This window comes from Coptis chinensis, chromosome 6, assembly GCF_015680905.1.
Source record: "Coptis chinensis isolate HL-2020 chromosome 6, ASM1568090v1, whole genome shotgun sequence".
Classification (NCBI taxonomy): domain Eukaryota; kingdom Viridiplantae; phylum Streptophyta; class Magnoliopsida; order Ranunculales; family Ranunculaceae; genus Coptis; species Coptis chinensis.
In genome coordinates this window covers 26,237,396-26,245,074 of record NC_141461.1, presented here as the reverse complement: position 1 = coordinate 26,245,074, position 7,679 = coordinate 26,237,396, and the positions used below count along the sequence as shown (strand labels likewise).

The window sequence follows — 7,679 nt, the reverse complement described above, 5'->3', positions numbered from 1 at the left end:
ACAAAATTTATGCAATAACCTTAATGACTGTTACTAAAACTCTGTTGGCTTATGGAACATACATGGAAAAAATAACTATTAGTACCTTAATATACTTGCTTAATGATCTAAACCCTATTTTCCCAATATGAAGCACAACATCTACGAGGCAGATGTCTTGTTGCAAGTGTGTTTTCATTGAAAGAGCTTAATGGTACAAGATAATCCCCTTCATTGTAATTAACCACTACCGTCATTAACAACAATAAATTCTGAGGGATCTCCCTCCACTATCAATTCGCAGTATGGCAAGGAAACAACATGCACTTCACTTATTCAACATACAAAAGAAATTTCATGCAGATGTTAAGGCAAATAATATAATTCACACATATTGTGTGAGAAGAAATATAAAATACAATAGCATCCATACCTAAAACCAGTCAAAGCAAGCTTAGTGCGGTTGTACTCTTACAGGCTTCTGAAGAACAGTAGACAAGTAAACCTGAGACTTTCCAGAAGAAATAATTTTTTCTCCTACCACCCATTTCAACTTCTTGTATCCAAATCGCTCAATTACCCGTGTTAGAGTCATCTTCTTCTCCTCATCTACATAATGAAAGTTATCCAACCAAAATAAGCCTCCAGCTCTTAAAACCTAATCAATATCAAAAATCAAAAACTCTATTTTCTCTTGACGGCCCCCTTCGCTTAAACTATTGACAATATGAACCAGATCAAACACATTGTCATAAAAGGGGAACCTCTGATCTAAACTAAACAACATAGGAAATAGCCCCCTTGCAGTAATGAACTCATTAAAAGGGGCATCAACATTCAATGTCGATGTTACAACAGTCACATTTTTCTCTGCCATGCATCATTGCTGCAAAGGTCCCAGACCCACCACCAATATCTAGTCCTATTCTAATTCCCCCACTCCTCAAATCCATAACATCATGGACAAGAAAATCATTCTTACTTTTAGCCTGAACAAATCTATACTTTTCAGTTCCATTAACCAAATCAAAACAACCAACACAATCTGTCTTCATACCCAAGAACTTCCTTTTCCATCTGGGCTAGTTTCTTTTGAGATAAATCAATTTCTCTAAGGATTAAAGAAACTTGTACAAGAACGATTACTATTGCAGTCTAGACTAGTTTCTTACCGCAAATCTCGAGATGGTTTGCAACCCATGCTTGCTTTGTACGAACAATTGCGCGAATTGATTTGTACCCGTGATCTTGGATTTTATAAGAGTCGGGATCCCCTAAACCAGGCCACTTGATAACTGTTTTAACTCCCTATCCACTTTCACAGCCGTGCATTTGCATTGAACTCCCTAATTATAGATTTTCAACGCCCACAGTTAGGAATGTAATAAAAAACTGTTGACCCATCACCCGGTAGGGGACTCAGTGTTCAGCCGCAGCCCAAACCCACACCGACCCGCCACCGTTTCTATGCGGTCAGGCTATGGGTGTAGGTTATATGCTCAAACCCGACCCGTTAGGCCGCCCGACCCACACCGTATCAAAAGCCGTTGACCCAACCCCGTTGATCAGCACAATTTCAAGACTCTGACTCTAATATTTTTGAATATGAATTATATTTTCTTTTAACTTTTGTATGATTTTGGGAGATAAAAAATTGATGAGTTCATCATCAATTTAAATATTCAATCAAGTTTGAACATTAGGCAAATATGAAAAGTTCAAATTCAACTTTCGAGTTTTGGAGAAGATGCATCATTCATCCTTGTATTACTTTCAAATTCTTTTAGTCGATATTTTATTGTTTTGTACCATAGATCCTCGTTCTCATCTTCATTTTATCATGTTGTGGAAAATAATCAATTTACAAATGTTAAATCATGAAAATTCAAATTCAAATTTTAAGATATGGTTTTGGGTTCAAGTTGCAGTTTTTTATTTTTGTTTATTTTTCATTGATTGATTCCATTTTGTTTCTCTGTGTAATGTTGTGAATTGGAAAGATATTACCTCAAGAATTAAAATTATAACTTTTTTATTTTTGTAGGAAATAAGGATCTTGGTCAGAGATTATCGAAAAAATAAAACGGATCTTGATCAGAGCCCAATATGAGCCTGAGCCCATGAGCTGAAGATGGCCCATTTAAAGATGGACTTATTGGGTGTTGACATTGTTTGCCCATTAGCGTTTCATGTTAGTTTTAGGAGAAGTTTTGAGATCCATGTGACAAGGATGGGGTCCGGATAAAGATGAGTCCTCAAGAAACGGATTGATGTTCCTGGAGCATAATTGTTCTTGAGCAAATGTCAGAAAACCCAAGTCATTGTGCTCAAGTTCGTCAAGTAACTACACCAAAATAGCCTATTTGTAACGGATATACATCTGTTACAAAAAATACTACTAAGAGCATCTTTAGGAGAGCTACCAAAAAAACACCAAAATTTTGAACCAAACCAAACACAAAACCAAAAAAACACCAAGCAACTTTAGGAGTAACATCAAAATTTCACCAAACAACTACGCGGTTTTGACAAAACCGCCCCATATAGCCCACGCGGTTTTGCCAAAACCGCGCCACTAAAGCCCAACTGACAGGCCCAAGCCTACACGGTTTTCAAAAAACCGCACCATGTATCGCACATAAACTTTTTTCTTTTTTTTCTTTCCCAATCTCTGGCGCGGTTTTCACAAAACTGCGCCATATAAGCCTAATTAGAAGCCCAAGCCCACGCGGTGTTGGGAAAACCGCGTGAGTGATTTGATACAACATCAAACCTGGAACCAAATATTGGCTGATTTGGTGTTTGGTTTGGTGTTTTTTTGGTGTTTTCATCAACATGTAGCTCTCCTGGAGTTGAAAAAACACCAAATTGTTAGAAATTTGGTGTTTGGTGCTAGGTTGATATCACTCCTAAAGATGCTCTAATGGTTATCTTGCATTGACACAAAAGCGTGACTAATATTAGTAATGGAATCTGTAACACTTATTATCCGTTACAAAATTTACTAACGGTTATAAAGTGTCACTAAAATTAATTTCCGTAACGGATACATAACAGTTAGAATTTATTAGTAACGGTTACCAAATTTGTTATCCTCTATTAATAACAGATATAAACATCACTTTGATTTTATGTTGCTAAAGGTTACATGTCCGTTACTAGCGAATTTTCATTGTATAAAAAAAAATGGTTTCGTTTGCCCTTTTATATGTGGGCCACCTGTACTGGTGCACGTACCCGTACCTACACCTTTTTTTACTCCACAATGTATCAGTGATGACTTGGAACAACTTTTAGTCAAACAACACTTCATTAAATAATTACAACTCAAGTCTAAAACTTCAGAGTATCATATAAACAACTTAAGAAAGTAAAATTTCAGTATAAATAAATCTCCACCTATGTACAAGCTAACTAATTATTCGAGTAAGCAATCCTTACGCATCAGAATGAAGATCTCATCTTCTCCAACATAACTATTTTAAGTACAATTTTTACAACACCTTACAAGCTATGATTCGATATCTCTAAAGCATGTAGTCTTTCACTCTTCTATATGACATCTTGATTATGCACTTGTGACTCGTCAACATACGGTGAATGTCACATTTCCCTACAAACAATAATTGAAAACAGTGTAAGGGTAGACCCATCCAACCAAAGATAACACACTAGCACATGATAACAAGTACACTAGCACATGATAACACACTAACACATATTAGTCTCTTATACTAGTCTCTTAGTTCCTTACGCACAATATCCTATAAGGGATGAAACAAAACTTGCCCCACTGACGTAACTGATAGGGTTATATACTAAAAGCATTACTTTTGTATTAACTCTAATTCTTTATATTTTGAATGATAATCATATGAGCAAATGTTATGCATATTATATATGTTATTAGTTATATGCATGAGTCTAATATTTTATGTTGTAGATGATATGGTGTGAACACACAGAAGATCATATTATCAGTACCTTATAAAGTATAAGAAATCGTTCACAACCTAGATGGTTTTGGACAAACCATTAGTACGGTTGTAGTATAATCTGGTATTAGTCTATCTTGACTATAGGATTACACTAGTACACTTTGTGTGAATTGAAAACAGGACCAAGTGAGGTTGTTTCTCCTTATACTAACTATATAAGAGAACAAACGCCTCTGTTATTATGGATGCTTGTCCTCCTAATCCGGATATAATAACGGGCACTTACATGCATTGTACATTGCTTTAAATCATCAATGAGTGAGATTCATATGTGAATCAACAAACTTGATGGATTGGGTAATGACATTGTATGTAAGGTGTGATGTTGATTATAGAAGGAATCCGTGTCCCACAAGAAGTCGGGTTGATGATGTCCCCTTGAGGAGCTTAAAAAGATTGTCATGTAAACCCTGCAGGTGGATTTATTCCGACATGACAATGAGGTTGAGTGGTATTACTCAAGGACATAAGAAGTTGATTAATGTAGTTGTCAATAACTTGACTTAATCAACGGACATTCGATATCTTAAAAATGGGGAGATCAACGAGCATATAATATGGAGCCCATGGCCCGATACGTAATTTGGGATTAGGGCGGTAGTGTAACAATGGCCTTTAGTGGAATAAGTCATTTGTTGACGGACTTGGGCCGTGTGTTTGGGGCGAACATGGGAAGCCCAAGCCTGTCAGGAGGCCCAACCCTAATTTCTCCTCATGGTCCCTGTTGTAGCCTATAAATAGAATACTCTTTCTCTCTAGCCGAAATTGACTATTCACTGGTTCTGAAAAAAAAAGGCAAGAAAAGTAGATCTGAATTCGTTTATGATCTTGAGAGAAAGAACGGGTTGATTGTTGATTTCGGATTTGATAAAGCTTGGATTCTCAGAGTTATCTAAATCGGATTCAAAGGTATGTTTTCCAATCACAAATCGTGGACACCCATTAATTCCGCTGCGTATGGTGTTCGTGGTTTGTAGAAAATAGTCATTCTGAAATAACGGTTCCTACAGTAACTTAGAAAGAAACCAACTTGATAAAGATTATATTACTAAAAAGAGGATGAATAAGCCGACAAAAACTAACTTAATAAGGTCGTTACACCAGAAACTGAGGTAGGTAATGAAAACTAGTCTAGTGAAACTATTTACAGTTAACCTTCTAGCTAAGAGTTCTCCTGCAAATAATACACTTGAGTTAAATCTAGTAAGTAGACAAAAGTTTTAAGCTAAAGTCCTATAGTGCATTGGCAACAGTTCTGGAATTTTCTTGGCCATAAGCCTAGATTTAGAGATCCTAGCAAGGCGACAAGGTGAGGAGGCTGCCTGGACAGCAGCTAAGCTACCTCAAATCGAGAACTCACTAGCACAACACAAGTGGCGAGCTACAATTCAAAGTTAGTAGGTCAGATCTTACATAAGATAAGCCACCATATGTTTTCAACAGCTCAATCATGTTGTATTTTTTTGCCCCTTCTGTATCAGTAAGGGGCTGGGTGCCAAAAGAAAATCAGTTTAGAGTGCGAGGCAAATAAACTAAATATTTATAATCAAATACATTAGTACACAAAAAGCTAAACAATATGTCTCGAAGTTTCATATAGTACTCCAAAGCATGTAGTCACTACAATATGTCTCGAAGCTAAACAATTATATTCAATACATCATCAAACCTCTTTCAAAGTCTCGAAGCTAAACAATTATATTCAAAGTTACCCGGACAAATACATATTCTTTTCAACTTTCAAGACCCAATATTTTCTCAAATCTTGCTTTTTATAAGTTGAAGTGTAAGAACCTACAGAATATACCCTGCTCAAAGTCTTGGCGACAATTGACAGCCAACAACATTTGACCAATAGAATGATGACGAATAACAGGTCAAGTACAATTGAAGGATATTTAAGTTCTCTCCCTCTAAGAACTGTACGAAGCCATCCCACCATGCCTTGTGAGATTAAGCATAACATTACACAATTTACAATTGGACAACATGAAAATCAAGTCAACGCTACGCAAAAAAAAACAACTGACGGGCTATCACAAAATCCTACTTGGTACAATTTAAAGACACAGACAAAGTTGCACAACTGTACTATGTGGCCAGAGCATTACAAGATTCACTATTTCAATACCCTGCCTTGTGTGCGGCGGTTCAATGATACTCCCAAATGCATCCCATGAGAACTCTAGTCAAGTTCCAATAGTAAAACAAACTACACCAGCAGGTTCCTATACTAGGGACTTGAAGAGAAAGATAGTGACATCGAATTTTTACTCATGCAACTAAGCAAAAGCTGCATTATTAACTAAGTAACCATAATTAGTCAAATGCTTAACTCAAACATCAGCACAGGCATTATTAAAGGAGCCCAATTTAGCAGCAGTTAAATAGCAAAGACCAGATCAGGCAGGTGATGAAGAGGCATTTTAAAACTTTATATAACCTTCAGTATGAATTACTACAATAAACCAGAATGTACTAAGGACTTTCTGCCACAAGGCATGCACAATTACTATAGAAGCACACCAAGAATGTGATTATTGATCATAGAAGCACCATAGCTACTGAAAGCCCTTCTGTAGGCTTAAAGTTTTCACAGGCTATTAAGTCCCTTCTGTGATCAAAGCACCCTTCAAAGAAATGCTATGAACATCACATCCAACCATGGAAAATAACAATCCATCAAAATAATCAGAATTGCCCACCCTTTCTTTTGTTTCCAGCTTTTCTATTCATTTGGTTTATGATCCATGAGAATACCCAATGATCGAATACAAAATAGAATTATGTCCAGGTTCCTACCAGCTCTGAATAAAAGAGCAGAATATGCCCAAGTTCATTTCGAAGGATCCCAATCTGCTGTCTTTAATTGTAAGCTATTTGACTATTGACTTGTAGTCGACATTTACATTCTAATGAGCCTTAAGGCAGACCTCGGTAGAAATATACAATTTAAGACAGACTTCTTTTGTGCTCAATGCTGGCTCTTGCCCCCTAAGATTAAGGAATGGAGGTGGGTATTATCTCGCTATCCACACCTCAAACATCAGCACAGGCATTTTATGGGAAGTTTTCTCATAGATCATCCCATGTAAAGATTTTACAAATTCTTTAGGAAACTTTTGACCAATCAAAGCCGGCCTATACATCCGTTAGACTATAAGTAACTCAGTCAAGCAACCCTCATACGCAAAAAATGCACAAAGGTTATAACCTCTTTGTTAGTAGAAGAGGCTTAGGTCTAACACTACACTCACTCAAGAAGAAGTAAAAAAAAAAAAGAAATTGACAACTTATTAATAAAAAAAAAATCACATGTCAAAAAAGGATATAAAACTAGACCAAGTCAATTACCTTGGTGACTGAAATGAGCCTAGATCTTCAAATTCTCAAAAAGGGCCGGAATTTTTAAGGTTTAAGCGGTTTGAGAAGAAAAAAAGTGATTAAATACCAACACGAAAATAACTTGCGCGGCAGGATGTGAATCCTAGATTCCTGGACAAAGATGATTACAAAGGAATGCTCAAAGACTAAAAAATTAGCTCTAAATTATTGACTAAATCTTGATATCATTAGTAGCTAAATTACCTTCTTTTATTACATGGTCAATAGGCCATGCAATGGAATAGCCTAGAGCATCTTCAAATGTCTTCATACCATTGCTTGGTCTCCATAACTTCGCCTTAGGATCGTTGACAAATT

At 36.4% G+C, this 7,679-nt stretch overlaps 1 long non-coding RNA gene across 1 annotated transcript; it reads right to left on the bottom strand.

Annotated features, from left to right (window-relative positions):
* Positions 1–3,347: 3,347 nt before the first annotated feature.
* Positions 3,348–5,644, bottom strand: LOC147492348 (uncharacterized). Its single transcript, XR_015199264.1, has 2 exons — positions 5,391–5,644; positions 3,348–3,592 (listed from the first exon to the last, which is right to left on the bottom strand). It is a non-coding gene; the product is annotated as an uncharacterized LOC147492348 (long non-coding RNA).
* Between the last annotated feature and the right edge of the window lie 2,035 nt (positions 5,645–7,679).